The sequence below is a fragment of the Carcharodon carcharias genome, chromosome 4, assembly GCF_017639515.1.
Source record: "Carcharodon carcharias isolate sCarCar2 chromosome 4, sCarCar2.pri, whole genome shotgun sequence".
NCBI classification, from domain to species: domain Eukaryota; kingdom Metazoa; phylum Chordata; class Chondrichthyes; order Lamniformes; family Lamnidae; genus Carcharodon; species Carcharodon carcharias.
The window spans coordinates 198,642,324-198,663,257 of record NC_054470.1 but is presented as its reverse complement, the minus strand read 5'-3'; the positions used below and the strand labels follow the sequence as shown (position 1 = coordinate 198,663,257).

Here is a 20,934-nt window from a genome sequence, read left to right as displayed (position 1 = left end):
TATAGTGTGTGAGAAATGGGACAGTGTGATTAGGAGAGAGAGATTGAGGGGTTATAGTGTGGGAGAAATGTGACAGTGTGATACGAGAGAGACTGAGGGGTTATAGTGTGAGAGAAATGGGCTAGTGTGATCAGGAGAGAGGGACTGAGGGGTTATAGTGTGTGAGAAATGGTACAGTGTAATCAGGAGAGAGAGACTGAGTGGTTATAATGAGAGAGAAATGAGATAGTGTGATCAGGAGAGAGAGACTGAGGGGTTATTGCGTGTGTGAGAAATGGGACAGCGTGATCAAGAGAGGGAGATTGAGGGGTTAGTGTGTGAGAAATGGGACAGCGTGATAGGACAGAGAGACTGAGGGGTTATAGCATGTGAGAAATGGGACAGTGTGATTTGGAGAGAGTGACTGAGGGGTTATAGTTAGTGAGCAATGGGACAGCGTGATCCGGAGAGAGACTGAGAGGTTATAGTGTGTGAGAAATGGTACAGTGTGAATAGGAGAGAGAGACTATGGGGTTATAGTGTGTGAGAAATGGTACAGTGTGAATAGGAGAGAGAGACTATGGGGTTATAGTGTGTGAGAAATGGGAAAGTGTGATCAGGAGAGAGAGACTGAGGGGTTATAGTGTGTGAGAAATGCGACAGTGTTGTTAGGAGAGAGGGATTGAGAGGTTATAGTGGGTGAGAAATGGGACAGTGTGATCAGGAGAGAGACTGAAGGGTTATAGTGTGTGAGAAATGGGACGGTGTGATCAGGAGAAAGGGACTGAGGGGTTATAGTCTGAAAGAAATGGGACAGTGTCATTAGCAGAGAGAGACTGAGGGGTTATAGTGTGTGCGAGAAATGGGTCAGTGTGATCAGGAGAGAGAGACCGAGGGGTTATTGTGTGTGAGAAATTGGACAGTGTGATCAGGAGAGAGACACTGAGGGGTTATAGTGTGTGAGAAATGGGACAGCGTGATCAGGAGAGAGAGAATGAGGGGTTATAGTATGTGAGAAATGGGACAGTGTGATCAGGAGAGAGACTGAGGGGTTATAGTATGTGAGAAATGGGACAGTGTGATCAGGACAGAGAGACTGAGGGGTTAGAGTGTGTGAGAAATGGGACAGTGTGATCAGGAGAGAGAGACTGAGGGGTTATAGTGTGTGAGAAATGGGAGAGTGTGATCAGGAGAGAGAGACAGAGGGGTTATAGTGTGTGAGAAATGGGACAGTGTGATCAGGAGAGAGAGACAGAGGGGTTATAGTGTTTGAGCAATGGGACAGCGTGATAGGACAGAGAGACTGAGGGGTTATAGTGTGTGAGAAATGGGACAGTGTGATTAGGAGAGAGAGATTGAGGGGTTATAGTGTGGGAGAAATGTGACAGTGTGATACGAGAGAGACTGAGGGGTTATAGTGTGAGAGAAATGGGCTAGTGTGATCAGGAGAGAGAGACTGAGGGGTTATAGTGTGTGAGAAATGGTACAGTGTAATCAGGAGAGAGAGACTGAGTGGTTATAATGAGAGAGAAATGAGATAGTGTGATCAGGAGAGAGAGACTGAGGGGTTATTGCGTGTGTGAGAAATGGGACAGCGTGATCAAGAGAGGGAGATTGAGGGGTTAGTGTGTGAGAAATGGGACAGCGTGATAGGACAGAGAGACTGAGGGGTTATAGCATGTGAGAAATGGGACAGTGTGATTTGGAGAGAGTGACTGAGGGGTTATAGTTAGTGAGCAATGGGACAGCGTGATCCGGAGAGAGACTGAGAGGTTATAGTGTGTGAGAAATGGTACAGTGTGAATAGGAGAGAGAGACTATGGGGTTATAGTGTGTGAGAAATGGTACAGTGTGAATAGGAGAGAGAGACTATGGGGTTATAGTGTGTGAGAAATGGGAAAGTGTGATCAGGAGAGAGAGACTGAGGGGTTATAGTGTGTGAGAAATGCGACAGTGTTGTTAGGAGAGAGGGATTGAGAGGTTATAGTGGGTGAGAAATGGGACAGTGTGATCAGGAGAGAGACTGAAGGGTTATAGTGTGTGAGAAATGGGACGGTGTGATCAGGAGAAAGGGACTGAGGGGTTATAGTCTGAAAGAAATGGGACAGTGTCATTAGCAGAGAGAGACTGAGGGGTTATAGTCTGCGAGAAATGGGTCAGTGTGATCAGGAGAGAGAGACCGAGGGGTTATTGTGTGTGAGAAATTGGACAGTGTGATCAGGAGAGAGACACTGAGGGGTTATAGTGTGTGAGAAATGGGACAGCGTGATCAGGAGAGAGAGAATGAGGGGTTATAGTATGTGAGAAATGGGACAGTGTGATCAGGAGAGAGACTGAGGGGTTATAGTATGTGAGAAATGGGACAGTGTGATCAGGACAGAGAGACTGAGGGGTTAGAGTGTGTGAGAAATGGGACAGCGTGATCAGGAGAGAGAGACTGAGGGGTTATAGTGTGTGAGAAATGGGACAGCGTGATCAGGAGAGAGACTGAGGGGTTATAGTATGTGAGAAATGGGACAGTGTGATCAGGAGAGAGACTGAGGGGTTATAGTATGTGAGAAATGGGACAGTGTGATCAGGACAGAGAGACTGAGGGGTTAGAGTGTGTGAGAAATGGGACAGCGTGATCAGGAGAGAGAGACTGAGGGGTTATAGTGTGTGAGAAATGGGAAAGTGTGATCAGGACAGAGAGACTGAGGGGTTATAGTGTGTGAGAAATGGGAAAGTGTGATCAGGACAGAGAGACTGAGGGGTTATAGTATGTGAGAAATGGGACAGTGCGATCAGGAGAGAGAGACTGTGGGGTTATAGTGTGTGAGAAATGGGACAGTGTGATTTAGAGAGAGAGAGACTGAGGGGTTACAGTGTATGAGAAATGGGACGGTGTGATCAGGAGGGAGAGACTGAGGGGTTATAATGAGAGAGAAAAGGGACAGTGCGATCAGGAGAGAGACTGAGGGGTTATAATGTGAGAAATGGGACAGTGTGATCAGGAGAGAGACTGAGGGGTTATACAGTGTGAGAAATGGGACAGTGCGATTAGGAGAGAGAGACTGCGGGGTTAAAGTGTGTGAGAAATGAGATAGTGTGATCAGGAAAGTGAGATTGAGGGGTTACAGTTTGTGAGATATGGGACAGTGTGATCAGGAGAGAGACTGAAGGCTTATAGTGTGTGAGAAATGGGACGGTGTGATCAGGAGAGAGAGACTGAGGGGTTATAGTGTGTGAGAAAGGGGATAGTGTGATCACGAGAGCGACTAAGGGGTTATAGAAATTGCACAGTGTGGTCTGGAGAGAGACTGAGGGGTTTTGGGTGAGAGAAATGGGACAGCGTGGTAGCATAGAGAGACTGATGGGTTATAGTGAGTGAGAAATGGGACAGTGTGATCAGGAGAGAGAGACTGAGGTGTTATAGTGTGTGAGAAATGGGATAGTGTGATCAGGAGAGAGAGACTGAGGGATATAGTGTGTGAGCAATGGTAAAGCATGATAGGACAGAGACTGAAGGGTTATAATATGTGAGAAATGGGACAGTGTGGTCAGGAGAGCGACGGAGGGGTTATAGTGTGTGAGAAATGCAACAGTGTGGTTAGGAGAGGGTGATTGAGGGGTTATAGTGTGTGAGAAATGGGACAGTGCGATCAGGAGAGAGAGAGACTGAGGGGTTATAGTGTGTGAGAAATGGGACAGTGCGATCAGGAGAGAGACTGAGGGGTTATAGTGTGTGAGAAATGCAACAGTGTGGTTAGGAGAGGGTGATTGAGGGGTTATAGTGTGTGAGAAATGGGACAGTGTGATCAGGAGAGAGACTGAGGGGTTATAGTGTGTGAGAAATGGGACAATGTGATCAGGAGAGAGACTGAGGGGTTATAGTGTGTGAGAAATGGGACAGTGTGATCAGGAGAGAGACTGAGGGGTTATAGTGTGTGAGAAATGGGACAGCGTGATTAGGAGAGAGAGATTGAGGGGTTATAGTGTGGGAGAAATGTGACAGTGTGATCAGGAGAGAGAGACTGAGGGGTTATAGTGTGTGAGAAATGGGACAGTGTGATTAGGAGAGAGAGATTGAGGGGTTATAGTGTGGGAGAAATGTGACAGTGTGATCAGGAGAGAGACTGAGGGGTTATGGTGTGTGAGAAATGGTACAGTGTGATCAGGAGAGAGAGACTGAGTGGTTATAATGAGAGAGAAATGAGATAGTGTGATCAGGAAAGAGAGATTGAGGGGTTATAGAATGTTATAAATGGGACAGTGTGATCAGGAGAGACTGACTGAGGAGTTATATTAGAAGAAAATTACACACATCTGCAGGCCATCTGTTTCTCAGCAGTTATCTTCTATTTATCTGTGGCTCGCATAATGTTTGTGTCGGGCAGTGGAATTGAAAAATTGTATTTATCTCCAATCTCCATCTCTCTGATATGTCTTGGCTCAGTTTTGTAGCTGTATATAGACTGGGCAGTAGAAACAAGTTGGGAACAGCAAAAAAAAAAATGCTTTAGTTTAAATTTTGAGGGTAAAATTGCTCTTGGTTTCCTTGCAAGACCCCACATCCCCAGCCTCCCTTGCAGATCCCATGACAGCACAAAAAGAGCACCAGGAGGCGTTCTCCCTGGTATCCGGACTAATACTCACCCCAAACCAACATCACTAATACACACATTCTCTGGCCAGTTTTTTTATTCTTTCATGGGACTTTTGTGTTTATTGCCCAGCTCTAGTTGCCCTTGAGAAGGTGGTGGTGAGCTGCCTTCCTGAGGTGCTGCAGTCCATGTGGTGTAGGTACACCCACAGTGCTGTTAGGGAGGGAGTTCCAGGATCTTGACCCAGCGACAGTGAAGGAACGGCGATATATTTCCAAGTCAGGATGGTGAGTGACTTGGAGGGGAACTTCCAGGCAGTAATGTTCTCTCATTACCTCATTGGCACCTGTGGGATCTTGCTGTCTGCAAATGGACTACCACAGTTCTTACACTACAACAGTGAATGAAGTTCAACAATATTTCACTGCCAGGTAAGCATTTTGGAATTCCTGTCTTTCCGTCTTGCCTGTGACAGGTGAGCTAGGTTCTGCCTATTGCTCCAGTGAGGGGTGAGCTCAGACCTGTCCATTGCTCTATGAAGGGTGAACTCAGATCTACCTACTGCCTCAGTGAGGGGTGAGCTCAGATCTGCCTATTGCCCCAGTGAGGGATGAGCTTGGATCTGCCTATTGCCCTATGAGGGGTGAACTCAGATCTGCCTATTGCCCTAGTGAGGGGTGAACTCAGAACTGCCTATTGCCCCAGTGAGGGTTGAACTCAAGACCTGCCTACTAGCCCAGTGAGGGGTGAACTCAGACCTGCCTATTGCCCTAGTGAGGGGTGAACTCAGAACTGCCTATTGCCCCAGTGAGGGGTGAACTCAAGAACTGCCTACTAGCCCAGTGAGGGGTGAGTACAACTCAGCCTATTGCCCGTGGCCTCCTCTCCAATCACATTTGGACGTTTTGGTTTAATTGGGAATCCCAGGCAAAGAACAGGTTTGAAAATGGATGGAATTGGAGTGGCAATCCCTTTTAAAACCTAACCTTAAGCATCACCTACACCTTCCAGCCCATTTTACCCTTCATTCCTCCCCTTTCTGCTGACCTGCACCTTCCCACTGCCCCTTCACCTGGGTCCTCACCAAAAGAAGAGTCTTGCACAGTATGGAGAAATTGGCTTAAACTGGCCGCCCCTACATAGCCAATGAAGTGCTGGAACTCACCATGGTTATCTCGCCCAGGCTGAGCTGAGCACGGCCCAGGGTTTGCAGTGCTTCCCACCACTGAGGATTGAGACGCACCGCCATCTCTGCTGCTTGAACTGCCTGGAAAACCTCGTTCAGGATCATGAGAACCTGGGAAAGGAGACAACGTGAGGGTTAGTGCAGGACTTTAGCGTCGGTTACCTGTTCTGTATCAGGAGAATTCACAGTGAAAAGAAAAATCTGAACATTGGTCTGGCACCTCCGGAGGAGTGTAGCTCAGAGTCACCTCAATAACACCTGGGGTTTCAGGGATTAAATTACAAACAAGTTCGATGCCTTTGAGTGGACACGACTGAGGGGCGATCTCATCAAGGCTTTTGAAATGACAGACAGATTTGAGGGGGCAGATATAGTACACACGGGGTGTGGGGGGGGGAGGGGGAGTGGGCAGGTCTGAGTTCACATGGGGAGGTGGGGGGGAGTGGGCAGGTCTGAGTTCACATGGGGAGGGGGGAGTGAGCAGGTCTGAGTTCACATGGGGAGGTGGGGGGGAGTGAGCAGGTCTGAGTTCACATGGGGAGGGGGGAGTGAGCAGGTCTGAGTTCACATGGGGAGGGGGGAGTGAGCAGGTCTGAGTTCACATGGGGAGGGGGGAGTGAGCAGGTCTGAGTTCACATGGGGAGGTGGGGGGGAGTGAGCAGGTCTGAGTTCACATGGGGAGGTGGGGGGGAGTGAGCAGGTCTGAGTTCACATGGGGAGGGGGAGTGAGCAGGTCTGAGTTCACATGGGGAGGTGGGGGGGAGTGAGCAGGTCCGAGTTCACATGGGGAGGTGGGGGGGAGTGAGCAGGTCTGAGTTCACATGGGGAGGGGGGAGTGAGCAGGTCTGAGTTCACATGGGGAGGGGGGAGTGAGCAGGTCTGAGTTCACATGGGGAGGTGGGGGGGAGTGAGCAGGTCTGAGTTCACATGGGGAGGTGGGGGGAGTGAGCAGGTCTGAGTTCACATGGGGAGGTGGGGGGGAGTGAGCAGGTCTGAGTTCACATGGGGAGGTGGGGGGAGTGAGCAGGTCTGAGTTCACATGGGGAGGGGGGAGTGAGCAGGTCTGAGTTCACATGGGGAGGGGGGAGTGAGCAGGTCTGAGTTCACATGGGGAGGGGGGAGTGAGCAGGTCTGAGTTCACATGGGGAGGGGGAGTGAGCAGGTCTGAGTTCACATGGGGTGGGGGGGAGTGAGCAGGTCTGAGTTCACATGGGGAGGGGGGAGTGAGCAGGTCTGAGTTCACATGGGGAGGGGGGGAGTGAGCAGGTCTGAGTTCACATGGGGAGGGGGGAGTGAGCAGGTCTGAGTTCACATGGGGAGGGGGGAGTGAGCAGGTCTGAGTTCACATGGGGAGGGGGGAGGGGGAAGTGAGCAGGTCTGAGTTCACATGGGGAGGTGGGGGGGAGTGAGCAGGTCTGAGTTCACATGGGGAGGGGGAGTGAGCAGGTCTGAGTTCACATGGGGAGGGGGGAGTGAGCAGGTCTGAGTTCACATGGGGAGGGGGGAGTGAGCAGGTCTGAGTTCACATGGGGAGGGGGAGTGAGCAGGTCTGAGTTCACATGGGGAGGGGGAGTGAGCAGGTCTGAGTTCACATGGGGAGGGGGGAGTGAGCAGGTCTGAGTTCACATGGGGAGGTGGGGGGGAGTGAGCAGGTCTGAGTTCACATGGGGAGGGGGGAGTGAGCAGGTCTGAGTTCACATGGGGAGGTGGGGGGGAGTGAGCAGGTCTGAGTTCACATGGGGTGGGGGGAGTGAGCAGGTCTGAGTTCACATGGGGAGGGGGAGTGAGCAGGTCTGAGTTCACATGGGGAGGGGGGGGAGTGAGCAGGTCTGAGTTCACATGGGGAGGGGGGGGGAGTGAGCAGGTCTGAGTTCACATGGGGAGGGGGGGGGAGTGAGCAGGTCTGAGTTCACATGGGGAGGGGGGAGTGAGCAGGTCTGAGTTCACATGGGGAGGGGGGGAGTGAGCAGGGTCTGAGTTCACATGGGGAGGGGGGAGTGAGCAGGTCTGAGTTCACATGGGGAGGGGGGAGTGAGCAGGTCTGAGTTCACATGGGGAGGTGGGGGGGAGTGAGCAGGTCTGAGTTCACATGGGGAGGGGGGAGTGAGCAGGACTGAGTTCAAATGGGAGGAGGGGGGAGTGAGCAGGTCTGAGTTCACATGGGGAGGGGGAGTGAGCAGGTCTGAGTTCACATGGGGAGGGGGAGTGAGCAGGTCTGAGTTCACATGGGGAGGGGGAGTGAGCAGGTCTGAGTTCACATGGGGAGGGGGGAGGGGGGAGTGAGCAGGTCTGAGTTCACATGGGGAGGGGGGAGTGAGCAGGTCTGAGTTCACATGGGGAGGTGGGAGTGAGCAGGTCTGAGTTCACATGGGGAGTGGGGGGAGTGAGCAGGTCTGTGTTCACATGGAGGAGGGGGGAGTGAGCAGGTCTGAGTTCACATGGGGGGGGGGGGGGGGGGAGTGAGCAGGTCTGAGTTCACATGGGGAGGGGGAGGGGGAGTGAGCAGGTCTGAGTTCACAATGGGGAGGGGGGGGAGTGAGCAGGTCTGAGTTCACTTGGGGAGGGGGGAGTGAGCAGGTCTGAGTTCACATGGGGAGGGGGGGAGTGAGCAGGTCTGAGTTCACAATGGGGAGGGGGGAGTGAGCAGGTCTGAGTTCACATGGGGAGGGGGGGAGTGAGCAGGTTCTGAGTTCACATGGGAGGGGGGGGGAGGTGAGCAGGTCTGAGTTCACATGGGGAGGGGGGAGTGAGCAGTCTGATTTCACATCGGGGAGGGGGGAAGTGAGCAGTCTGAGTTCACATGGGGAGGGGGGAGTGAGCAGGTCTGAGTTCACATGGGGAGGTGGGGGGGAGTGAGCAGGTCTGAGTTCACATGGGAGGTGGGGGGAGGGGGGAGTGAGCAGGTCTGAGTTCACATGGGGGTGGGGGAGTGAGCAGGTCTGAGTTCACATGGGGAGGGAGGGATGTGAGCAGGTCTGAGTTCACATGGGGAGGGGGGGAGTGAGCAGGTCTGAGTTCACATGGGGAGGGAGGGGGGGAGAGTGAGCAGGTCTGAGTTCACATGGGGAGGGGGGGGAAGTGAGCAGGTCTGAGTTCACATGGGGAGGGGGAGTGAGCAAGGTCTGAGTTTCACATGGGGAGGTGGGGGGGAGTTGAGCAGGTCTGAGTTCACATGGGGAGGGGGGGAGTGAGCGGTCTGAGTTCACATGGGAGGTGGGGGGGAGGGAGTGAGCAGGTCTGAGTTCACATGGGAGGTGGGGGGGAAGTGAGCAGGTCTGAGTTCACATGGGGAGGGGGAGTGAAGTGAGCAGGTCTGAGTTCACATGGGGAGGGGGGGGAGTGAGCAGGTCTGAGTTCACATGGGGAGGTGGGGGGAGTGAGCAGGTCTGAGTTCACATGGGGAGGGGGGGAGGTGAGCAGGTCTGAGTTCACATGGGGAGGGGGGAGTGAGCAGGTCTGAGGTCACATGGGGGAGGGGGGAGTGAGCAGGTCTGAGTTCACATGTGGAGGGGGAGTGAGCAGGTCTGAGTTCACATTGGGGGGGAGGGGGGCAGTGAGCAGGTTCTGAGTTCACATGGGGAGGGGGGAGTGAGCAGGTCTGAGTTCACATGGGAGGGGGGGGAGTGAGCAGGTCTGAGTTCACATGGGGAGGGGGGAAGTGAGCAGGTCTGAGTTCACATGGGGAGGTGGGGGGGGAGTGAGCAGGTCTGAGTTCACATGGGGAGGGGGGAAGGTGAGCAGGTCTGAGTTCACATGGGGAGGTGGGAGGGAGTGAGCAGGTCTGAGTTCACATGGGGAGGTGGGGGGGGAGTGAGCAGGTCTGAGTTCACATGGGGAGGGGGGAGTGAGGGAGCAGGTCTGAGTTCACATGGGGGAGGTGGGCAGTGAGCAGGTCTGAGTTCACATGGGAGGGGGGAGTGAGCAGGTCTGAGTTCACATGGGGAGGGGGGAGTGAGCAGGTCTGAGTTCACATGGGGAGGGGGGGAGTGAGCAGGTCTGAGTTCACATGGGGAGGGGGGAGTGAGCAGGTCTGAGTTCACATGGGGAGGGGGGAGTGAGCAGGTCTGAGTTCCACATGGGGAGGGTGGGAGTGAGCAGGTCTGAGTTCACATGGGGGAGGGGGGGAGGAGTGAGCAGGTCTGAGTTCACATGGGGAGGGGGGAGAGTGAGCAGGTCTGAGTTCACATGGGGAGGTGGGGGGGAGTGAGCAGGTCTGAGTTCACATGGGGAGGGGGGGAGTGAGCAGGTCTGAGTTCACATGGGGAGGGGGGGGAGTGAGCAGGTCTGAGTTCACATGGGGAGGTGGGGGAGTGAGCAGGTCTGAGTTCACATGGGGAGGGGGGGAGTGAGCAGGTCTGAGTTCACATGGGGAGGGGGGGAGTGAGCAGGTCTGAGTTCACATGGGGAGGGGGGAGTGAGCAGGTCTGAGTTCACATGGGGAGGGGGGGAGTGAGCAGGTCTGAGTTCACATGGGGAGGGGGGGAGTGAGCAGGTCTGAGTCACATGGGGAGGGGGGAGTGAGCAGGTCTGAGTTCACATGGGGAGGGGGGAGTGAGCAGGTCTGAGTTCACATGGGGAGGGGGGAGTGAGCAGGTCTGAGTTCACATGGGGAGGGGGGGGAGTGAGCAGGTCTGAGTTCACATGGGGAGGTGGGGGGGAGTGAGCAGGTCTGAGTTCACATGGGGAGGGGGGAGTGAGCAGGTCTGAGTTCACATGGGGAGGTGGGGGGGAGTGAGCAGGTCTGAGTTCACATGGGGAGGGGGGGTGGAGTGAGCAGGTCTGAGTTCACATGGGGAGGGGGAGTGAGCAGGTCTGAGTTCACATGGGGAGGGGGGAGTGAGCAGGTCTGAGTCACCATGGGGAGGGGGGGAGTGAGCAGGTCTGAGTTCACATGGGGAGGTGGGGGGAGTGAGCAGGTCTGAGTTCACATGGGGAGGGGGGAGTGAGCAGGTCTGAGTTCACATGGGGAGGGGGGGAGTGAGGCAGGTCTGAGTTCACATGGGGAGGGGGGAGTGAGCAGGTCTGAGTTCACATGGGGAGTGGGGGGAGTGAGCAGGTCTGAGTTCACATGGGGAGGGAGGGGGGGAGTGAGCAGGTCTGAGTTCACATGGGGAGGGGGGGAGTGAGCAGGTCTGAGTTCACATGGGGAGGAGGGGGGGAGGTGAGCAGGTCTGAGTTCACATGGGGAGGGGGGAGTGAGCAGGTCTGAGTTCACATGGGGAGGGGGGAGTGAGCAGGTCTGAGTTCACATGGGGAGGGGGGGGAGTGAGCAGGTCTGAGTTCACATGGGGAGGGGGGAGTGAGCAGGTCTGAGTTCACATGGGAGGAGGGGGGAGTGAGCAGGTCTGAGTTCACATGGGGAGGGGGGAGTGAGCAGGTCTGAGTTTCACCATGGGGAGGTGGGGGGGGAGTGAGCAGGTACTGAGTTCTCATAGGGGAGGGGGGGAGGGGTGGGGAGTGAGCAGGTCTGAGTTCACATGGGGAGGGGGTGGGTGAGCAGGTCTGAGTTCACATGGGGAGGGGGAGGGGGGAGTGCGCAGGTCTGAGTTCACATGGGGAGGGGGGAGTGAGCCAGGTCTGAGTTCACATGGGGAGGGGGGAGTGAGCAGGCTGAGTTCACATGGGGAGGGGGGAGGGGGGAGTGAGCAGGTCTGAGTCACATGGGGAGGAAAAACGGGGGAGTAGTGAGCAGGTCTGAGTTCACATGGGAGGTGGGGGGAGTGAGCAGGTCTGAGTTCACATGGGGAGGGGGGAGTGAGAAGTCTGAGTTCACATGGGGAGGGGGGAGTGAGCAGGGTCTGAGTTCACATGGGGAGGGGGGGAGTGAGCAGGTCTGAGTCCACATGGGAGGGGGGGAGTGAGCAGGTCTGAGTTCACATGGGGAGGGGGGAGTGAGCAGGTCTGAGTTCTACATGGGGAGGGGGGGAGAGTGAGCAGGTTGAGTTCACATGGGGAGGGGGGGAGTGAGCAGGTCTGAGTTCACATGGGGAGAAGGGGGGAGTGAGAAGGTCTGATGTTCACATGGGGAGGTGGGGGGAGTGAGCAGGTCTGAGTTCACATGGGGAGGGGGGAAGGTGAGCAGGTCTGAGTTCACATGGGGAGGGGGGAGTGAGCAGGTCTGAGTTCACATGGGGAGGGGGCTGGGGAGTGAGCAGGTCTGAGTTCACATGGGGAGGGGGGAGTGAGCAGGTCTGAGTTCACATGGGGAGGGGGGAGTGAGCAGGTCTGAGTTCACATGGGGAGGTGGGGGGAGTGAGCAGGTCTGAGTTCACATGGGGAGGTGGGGGGAGTGAGCAGGTCTGAGTTCACAGGGGGAGGGGGGAGTGAGCAGGTCTGAGTTCACATGGGGAGGGGGGGAGTGAGCAGGTCTGAGTTCACATGGGGAGGGGGGAGTGAGCAGGTCTGAGTTCACATGGGGAGGTGGGGGGAGTGAGCAGGTCTGAGTTCACATGGGGAGGGGGGAGTGAGCAGGTCTGAGTTCACATGGGGAGGTGGGGGGGAGTGAGCAGGTCTGAGTTCACATGGGGGGGGGGGGGGAGTGAGCAGGTCTGAGTTCACATGGGGAGGGGGGGGGGAGTGAGCAGGTCTGAGTTCACATGGGGAGGGGGGAGTGAGCAGGTCTGAGTTCACATGGGGAGGGGGGAGTGAGCAGGTCTGAGTTCACATGGGGAGGGGGGAGTGAGCAGGTCTGAGTTCACATGGGGAGGGGGGAGTGAGCAGGTCTGAGTTCACATGGGGGGGGGGGGGAGTGAGCAGGTCTGAGTTCACATGGGGAGGGGGGGAGTGAGCAGGTCTGAGTTCACATGGGGAGGGGGGAGTGAGCAGGTCTGAGTTCACATGGGGAGGTGGGGGGGAGTGAGCAGGTCTGAGTTCACATGGGGAGGTGGGGGGGAGTGAGCAGGTCTGAGTTCACATGGGGGGGGGGGGAGTGAGCAGGTCTGAGTTCACTGGGGAGGGGGGGGAGTGAGCAGGTCTGGTTCACATGGGGGAGGGGGGGAGTGAGCAGGTCTGAGTTCACATGGAGGAGGGGGGGGAGTGAGCCGGTCTGAGTTCACATGGGGAGGTGGGGGGGGAGTGAGCAAGGTCTGCGTTCACATGGGGAGGTGGGGGGAGTGAGCAGGTCCTGAGTTCACATGGGGAGGGGGGATGTGAGCAGGTCTGAGTTCACATGGGGAGGTGGGGGAGTGAGCAGGTCTGAGGTTCCATGGGGAGGTGGGGGGGAGATGAGCAGGTCTGAGTTCACATGGGAAGGGGGGAGTGAGCAGGTCTGAGTTCCACATTGGGTGAGGGAGGTGGATGTGAGCAGGTCTGAGTTCACATGGGGGAGGTGGGGGGGGAGTGAGCAGGGTCTGAGTTCACATGGGTAGGGAGGGGACTGTGAGCAGGTCTGAGTTCACATGGGGAGGTGGGGGAGTGAGAGGTCTGAGTTCAGAGTGCAGGTCTGATCACAATGGGAGGAGGGGGGGATAGTCGAGCAGGTCTGAGTTCACATGGGGAGGGGGGGGAGTGAGCAGGTCTGAGTTCACAATGGGGAGGGGGGGAGTGAGCAGGTCTGAGTTCACATGGGGAGGTGGGGGGGAGTGAGCAGGTCTGAGTTCACTATGGGGGGGAGGGGGGAGTGAGCAGGTCTGAGTTCACATGGGGAGGGGGGGGGGAGTGAGCAGGTCTGAGTTCACATGGGGGAGGGGGGAGTGAGCAGGTCTGAGTTCACCATGGGGAGGGGGGAGTGAGCAGGTCTGAGTTCACATGGGGAGGTGGGGGGAGTGAGCAGGTCTGAGTTCACATGGGGAGGGGGGAGTGAGCAGGTCTGAGTTCACATGGGGAGGGGGGAGTGAGCAGGTCTGAGTTCACATGGGGAGGTGGGGGGAGTGAGCAGGTCTGAGTTCACAGGGGGAGGGGGGAGTGAGCAGGTCTGAGTTCACATGGGGAGGGGGGAGTGAGCAGGTCTGAGTTCACATGGGGAGGGGGGGGGGAGTGAGCAGGTCTGAGTTCACATGGGGAGGGGGGGAGTGAGCAGGTCTGAGTTCACATGGGGAGGGGGGGGGAGTGAGCAGGTCTGAGTTCACATGGGGAGGGGGGGGGAGTGAGCAGGTCTGAGTTCACATGGGGGGGGGGGGGAGTGGCAGGTCTGAGTTCACATGGGGAGGGGGGAGTGAGCAGGGTCTGAGTTCACATGGGTGAGGGGGGGGAGTGGAGCAGGTCTGAGTTCACATGGGAGGTGGGGGGGAGAAGTGAGAGGTCTGAGTTCACATGGGGAGGGGGGAGTGAGCAGGTCTGAGTTCACATGGGGAGGGGGGGGGGATGTGAGCAGGTCTGAGTTCACATGGGGAGGTGGGGGGGAGTGAGCAGGTCTGAGTTCACCATGGGGAGAGGGGGGGGGGAGAGAGCAGGTCCTGAGTTCACATGGGGAGTGGTGGGGGGGAGTGAGCAGGTCTGAGTTCACATGGGGAGGTGGGGAGTGAGCAGGTCCTGAGTTCACATGGGGAGGTGGGGGGAGTGAGCAGGTCTGAGTTCACCATGGGGAGGGGGGAGTGAGCAGGTCTGAGTTCACATGGGGAGGGGGGAGTGAGCAGGTCTGAGTTCACAGGGGGGGGGGGGAGTGAGCAGGTCTGAGTTCACATGGGGAGGGGGAGTGAGCAGGTCTGAGTTCACATGGGGAGGGGGGAGTGAGCAGGTCTGAGTTCACATGGGGAGGGGGGGAGTGAGCAGGTCTGAGTTCACATGGGGAGGGGGGGGGGAGTGCAGGTCTGAGTTATGGGGAGGGGGTGGGGGGGAGTGAGCAGGTCTGAGTTCACATGGGGAGGGGGGAGTGAGCAGGTCTGAGTTCACATGGGGAGGTGGGGGGGAGTGAGCAGGTCTGAGTTCACATGGGGAGGGGGGAGGGGGGAGTGAGCAGGTCTGAGTTCACATGGGGAGGGGGGAGTGAGCAGGTCTGAGTTCACATGGGGAGGGGGGAGGGGGGAGTGAGCAGGTCTGAGTTCACATGGGGAGGTGGGGGGGGGAGTGAGCAGGTCTGAGTTCACATGGGGAGGGGGGGGGAGTGAGCAGGTCTGAGTTCACATGGGGAGGGGGGAGTGAGCAGGTCTGAGTTCACATGGGGAGGTGGGGGGAGTGAGCAGGTCTGAGTTCACATGGGGAGTGGGGGGGGAGTTGAGCAGGTCTGAGTTCACATGGGGAGGGGGGAGTGAGCAGGTCTGAGTTCACATGGGGAGAGTGGGGGGGGAGTGAGCAGGTCTGAGTTCACATGGGGAGGGGGGGGGAGTGAGCAGGTCTGAGTTCACAATGGGGGAGGGGGGGAGTGAGCAGGTCTGAGTTCACATGGGGAGGGGGGGAGTGAGCAGGTCTGAGTTCACATGGGGAGGGGGGAGTGAGCAGGGTCTGAGTTCACATGGGGAGGGGGGGGGGGAGTGAGCAGGTCTGAGTTCACATGGGGAGGGGGGGGGGAGTGAGCAGGTCTGAGTTCACATGGGGAGGTGGGTGGGAGTGAGCAGGTCTGAGTTCACATGGGGAGGGGGGGAGTGAGCAGGTCTGAGTTCACATGGGGAGGGGGGGGGAGTGAGCAGGTCTGAGTTCACATGGGAGAGGGGGGGAGTGAGCAGGTCTGAGTTCACATGGGGAGGGGGGGGAGTGAGCAGGTCTGAGTTCACATGGGGAGGGGGGAGTGAGCAGGTCTGAGTTCACATGGGGAGGGGGGGGGGAGTGAGCAGGTCTGAGTTCACATGGGGAGGGGGGAGGGGGAGTGAGCAGGTCTGAGTTCACATGGGGAGGGGGGAGTGAGCAGGTCTGAGTTCACATGGGGAGGGGGGGGGGGAGTGAGCAGGTCTGAGTTCACATGGGGAGGTGGGGGGGAGTGAGCAGGTCTGAGTTCACATGGGGAGGTGGGGTGAGCAGGTCTGAGTTCACATGGGGAGGGGGAAGTGAGCAGGTCTGAGTTCACATGGGGAGGTGGGGGGGAGTGAGCAGGTCTGAGTTCACATGGGGAGGTGGGGGGGAGTGAGCAGGTCTGAGTTCACATGGGGGAGGGGGGAGTGAGCAGGTCTGAGTTCACATGGGGAGGGGGAGTGAGTGGGCAGGTCTGAGTTCACATGGGGAGGTGGGGGGAGTGAGCAGGTCTGAGTTCACATTGGGGAGGGGGGGGAGTGAGCAGGTCTGAGTTCACATGGGGAGGGGGGAGTGAGCAGGTCTGAGTTCACCATGGGGAGGTGGGGGGAAGTGAGCAGGTCTGAGTTCACATGGGGAGGGGGGGGAGTGAGGCAGGTCTGAGTTCACATGGGGAGGTGGGGGGGAGTGAGCAGGTCTGAGTTCACATGGGGAGGTGGGGGGAGTGAGCAGGTCTGAGTACACATGGGGAGGGGGGAGTGAGCAGGTCTGAGTTCACATGGGGAGGGGGGAGTGAGCAGGTCTGAGATCACATGGGGAGGTGGGGGGAGTGAGCAGGTCTGAGTTCACATGGGGAGGGGGAGTGAGCAGGTCTGAGTTCACATGGGGAGGGGGGAAGTGAGCAGGTCTGAGTTCACATGGGGAGGTGGGGGGAGAGTGAGCAGGTCTGAGGTTCACATGGGGAGGTGGGGGAGTGAGCAGGTCTGAGTTCACATGGGGGAGGGGGGAGTGAGCAGGTCTGAGTTCACATGGGGAGGTGGGGGGAGTGAGCAGGTCTGAGTTCACATGGGAGAGGGGGAGGGGGAGTGAGCAGGTCTGAGTTCACATGGGGAGGTGGGGGGGAGTGAGCAGGTCTGAGTTCACTGGGGAGGGGGAGGGGGGAGTGAGCAGGTCTGAGTTCACATGGGGAGGAGGGGGGGGAGTGAGCAGGTCTGAGTTCACATGGGGAGGGGGGGGAGTGAGCAGGTCTGAGTTCACATGGGGAGGGGGGAGTGAGCAGGTCTGAGTTCACATGGGGAGGGGGGGAGTGAGCAGGTCTGAGTTCACATGGGGAGGTGGGGGGGAGTGAGCAGGTCTGAGTTCACATGGGGAGGGGGGAGTGAGCAGGTCTGAGTTCACATGGGGAGGGGGGGGAGTGAGCAGGTCTGAGTTCACATGGGGAGGTGGGGGGGAGTGAGCAGGTCTGAGTTCACATGGGGAGGTGGGGGGAGTGAGCAGGTCTGAGTTCACATGGGAAGGTGGGGGGAGTGAGCAGGTCTGAGTTCACCATGGGGAGGGGGGGAGTGAGCAGGTCTGAGTTCACATGGGGAGGGGGGGAGTGAGCAGGTCCTGAGTTCACATGGGGAGGTGGGGGAGTGAGCAGGTCTGAGGTTCACATGGGGAGGGGGTGGGGGGAGTGAGCAGGTCTGAGTTCACATGGGGAGGGGGGAGTGAGCAGGTCTGAGTTCACATGGGGAGGTGGGGGGGGAGTGAGCAGGTCTGAGTTCACATGGGGGAGGGGGGAGTGAGCAGGTCTGAGTTCACATGGGGAGGGGGGAGGGGGGGAGTGAGCAGGTCTGAGTTCACATGGGGAGGTGGGGGAGGTGAGCAGGTCTGAGTTCACAATGGGGAGGGGGGGAGTGAGCAGGTCTGAGTTCACATGGGGAGGTGGGGGGGAGTGAGCAGGTCTGAGTTCACATGGGGAGGTGGGGGGGAGTGAGCAGGTCTGAGTTCACATGGGGAGGTGGGGGGGAGTGAGCAGGTCTGAGTTCACATGCGGAGGGGGGAGTGAGCAGGTCTGAGTTCACATGGGGAGGGGGGGAGTGAGCAGGTCTGAGTTCACATGGGGAGGGGGGAGTGAGCAGGTCTGAGTTCACATGGGGAGGGGAGGGGGAGTGAGCAGGTCTGAGTTCACATGGGGAGGTGGGAGGGAGTGAGCAGGTCTGAGTTCACATGGGGAGGGGGGAGTGAGCAGGTCTGAGTTCACATGGGGAGGGGGGGAGTGAGCAGGTCTGAGTTCACATGGGGGGGGGGAGTGAGCAGGTCTGAGTTCACATGGGGAGGTGGGGGGGGAGTGAGCAGGTCTGAGTTCACATGGGGAGGTGGGGGGGAGTGAGCAGGTCTGAGTTCACATGGGGAGGGGGGAGTGAGCAGGTCTGAGTTCACATGGGAGGGGGGGGGAGTGAAGCAGGTCTGAGTTCACAATATGGGGAGGTGGGGGGAGTGAGCAAGGTCTGAGTTCACATTGGGGAGGGGGGGAGTGAGCCAGGTCTGAGTTCACATTGGGGAGGGGGGGGGATGAGCAGTCTGAGTTCACAGGGGGAGGGGGAGTGAGCAGGTCTGAGTTCACAATGGGAGGTGGGGGGGAGTGAGCAGGTCTGAGTTCACATGGGGAGGTGGGGGGGAGTGAGCAGGGTCTGAGTTCACATGGTGGAGGGGGGAGTGAGCAGGTCTGAGTTCACATGGGGAGGGGGGGGGAGTGAGCAGGTCTGAGTTCACATGGGGAGGGGGGGAGTGAGCAGGGTCTGAGTTCACATGGGGAGGTGGGGGGGAGTGAGCAGGTCTGAGTTCACATGGGGAGGTGGGGGGGAGTGAGCAGGTCTGAGTTCACATGGGGGAGGGGGAGTGAGCAGGTCGGAGTTCAGCAAGGGGGAGGGGGGGGGAGTGAGCAGGTCTGAGTTCACATGGGGAGGGGGGGGGGGAGTGAGCAGGCTGATCTGAGTTCACACATGGGGAGGGGGGGGGAGTGAGCAGGTCTGATTCACATGGATGGGGAGGGGGGGGGAGTGAGGCAGGTCTGAGTTCACATGGGGTATGGTGGGGGGGAGTGAGCAGGTCTGAGTAACAAGATGGGGAGGTGGGGGGGAGTGAGCAGGTCTGAGTTCACATGGGGAGGGGGGAGTGAGCAGGGTCTGAGTTCACATGGGGAGGTGGGGGGGAGTGAGCAGTCTGAGTTCACAAGTGGGGAGGTGGAGGGGGAGTGAGCAGGTCTGAGTTCACATGGGGGAGGGGGGAGTGAGCAGGTCTGAGTTCACATGGGGAGGGGGGAGTGAGCAGGGTCTGAGTTCACCAATGGGGAGGGGGGGGGAGTGAGCAGGTCTGAGTTCACAATGGGGGAGGGGGGGGGAGTGAGCAGGTCTGAGTTCACATGGGGAGGGGGGAGTGAGCAGTCTGAGTTCACATGGGGAGGGGGGGGGAGTGAGCAGGGTCTGAGTTTCACGATGGGGGAGGGGGGGGGAGTGAGCAGGTCTGAGTTCACATGGGGAGGGGGGAGGTGAGCAGGTCTGAGTTCACATGGGAGGGGTGGGGGGAGTGAGCAGGTCTGAGTTCACATGGGGAGGGGGGAGTGAGCAGTCTGAGTTCACAGACTGGGGAGGGGGGGGAGTGGGGCTAGGTCTGAGTATCACATGGGGAGGGGGGGGGGGAGTGAGGCAGGTCTGAGCTCGTCATGGGGAGGTGGGGGGGAGTGAGCAGTCTGAGATCACAAATGGGGGAGGGGGGAGTGAGAAGGTCTGTGAGATTCACAGGGGGGAGGGGGGAGGGGGGAGTGAGCAGGTCTGAGTTCACACAAATGGGGTAGTGGGGGGAGTGAGCAGGTCTGAGTTCACACATGGGGAGGGGGGAGGGAGTGAGCAGGTCTGAAGTTCACATCGGGGAGGGGGGAGTGAGCAGGTCTGAGTTCACAAACAATGGGGGAGGGGGGGGGAGTGAGCAGGTCTGAGTTCACGATGGTGTGGTTGGGGGGAGTGAGCAGGTCTGAGTTCACTGGATTGGGAGGGGGGAGTGAGCAGGTCTGAGTTCAACATACGGGAGGGGAGTGAAGAGAAGAGAGAGAAAGGAGACAGGAAGTGGGGGGAGTGAGCAGGTCTGAGTTCACATGGGGAGGTGGGGGGGGAGTGAGCAGGTCTGAGTTCACATGGGGAGGGGGAGTGAGCAGCTCTGAGTTCACATGGGGAGGGGGGAGTGGGCAGGTCTGAGTTCACATGGGGAGGGGGGAGTGAGCAGGTCTGAGTCCACATGGGGAGGTGGGGAGTGAGCAGGTCTGAGTTCACATGGGGAGGGGGGAGTGAGCAGGTCTGAGTTCACATGGGGAGGGGGGGGGAGTGAGCAGGTCTGAGTTCACATGGGGAGGGGGGGGGAGTGAGCAGGTCTGAGTTCACATGGGGAGGGGTGGGGGGGAGAGTGAGCAGGTCTGAGTTCACATGGGGAGGGGGGAGTGAGCAGGTCTGAGTTCACATGGGGAGGTGGGGGGGAGTGAGCAGGTCTGAGTTCATGGGGTGGGGGGGAGTGAGGAGGTCTGAGTTCACATGGGGAGGGGGGGGGGAGTGAGCAGGTCCTGAGTTCACATGGGGAGGGGGGGGGGGAGTGAGCAGGGTCTGAGTTCACATGGGGAGGGGGAGTGAGCAGGTCTGAGTTCACATGGGAGGGGGGAGGAGCAGGTCTGAGTTCACATGGGGAGGTGGGGGGGAGTGAGCAGGTCTGAGTTCACATGGGGAGGGGGAGTGAGCAGGTCTGAGTTCACATGGGGGAGGGGGGAGTGAGCAGGGAGGGGAGGGGGGGGGAGTGAGCAGGTCTGAGTTCACATGGGGAGGGGGGTGTGAGCAGGTCTGAGTTCACATGGGGAGGGGGAGTGAGCAGGTCTGAGTTCACATGGGGAGGGGGGAGTGAGCAGGTCTGAGTTCACATGGGGAGGGGGGAGTGAGCAGGTCTGAGTTCACATGGGGGAGGGGGGGAGTGAGCAGGTCTGAGTTCACATGGGGAGGGGGAGTGAGCAGGTCTGAGTTCACATGGGGAGGGGGGAGTGAGCAGGTCTGAGTTACATGGGGAGGGGGGGGGGGGGAGTGAGCAGGTCTGAGTTCACATGGGGAGGTGGGGGGGAGTGAGCAGGTCTGAGTTCACATGGGGGGAGGGGGGAGTGAGCAGGTCTGAGTTCACATGGGAGGGGGGGAGTGAGCAGGTCTGAGTTCCATGGGGAGGGGGGAGTGAGCAGGTCTGAGTTCACATGGGGAGGGGGAGGGGTGAGTGAGCAGGTCTGAGTTCACATGGGGGGAGGGGGGAGTGAGCAGGTCTGAGTTCACATGGGGAGGGGGGGGAGTGAGCAGGTCTGAGTTCACATGGGGAGGGGGGGGGAGTGAGCAGGTCTGAGTTCACATGGGGGGGGGGAGTGAGCAGGTCTGAGTTCAATGGGGTGGGGGGGGGGGAGTGAGCAGGTCTGAGTTCACATGGGGAGGGGGGAAGTGAGCAGGTCTGAGTTCACATGGGGGGGGGAGTGAGCAGGTCTGAGTTCACATGGGGAGGGGGGAGTGAGCAGGTCTGAGTTCACATGGG

The 20,934-nt window shown here is 58.2% G+C and overlaps 1 long non-coding RNA gene across 1 annotated transcript in view; it reads right to left on the bottom strand.

Moving 5' to 3' along the window:
* Positions 1 to 5,728: 5,728 nt before the first annotated feature.
* The window catches only part of LOC121277238, a 181,819-nt gene continuing 166,613 nt past the window's right edge, over positions 5,729 to 20,934 (bottom strand). Inside the window, exon 3 of the long non-coding RNA XR_005942837.1 lies at positions 5,729 to 5,859. This is a non-coding gene — a long non-coding RNA (uncharacterized LOC121277238). The remainder of the gene's footprint in view (positions 5,860 to 20,934) is intronic.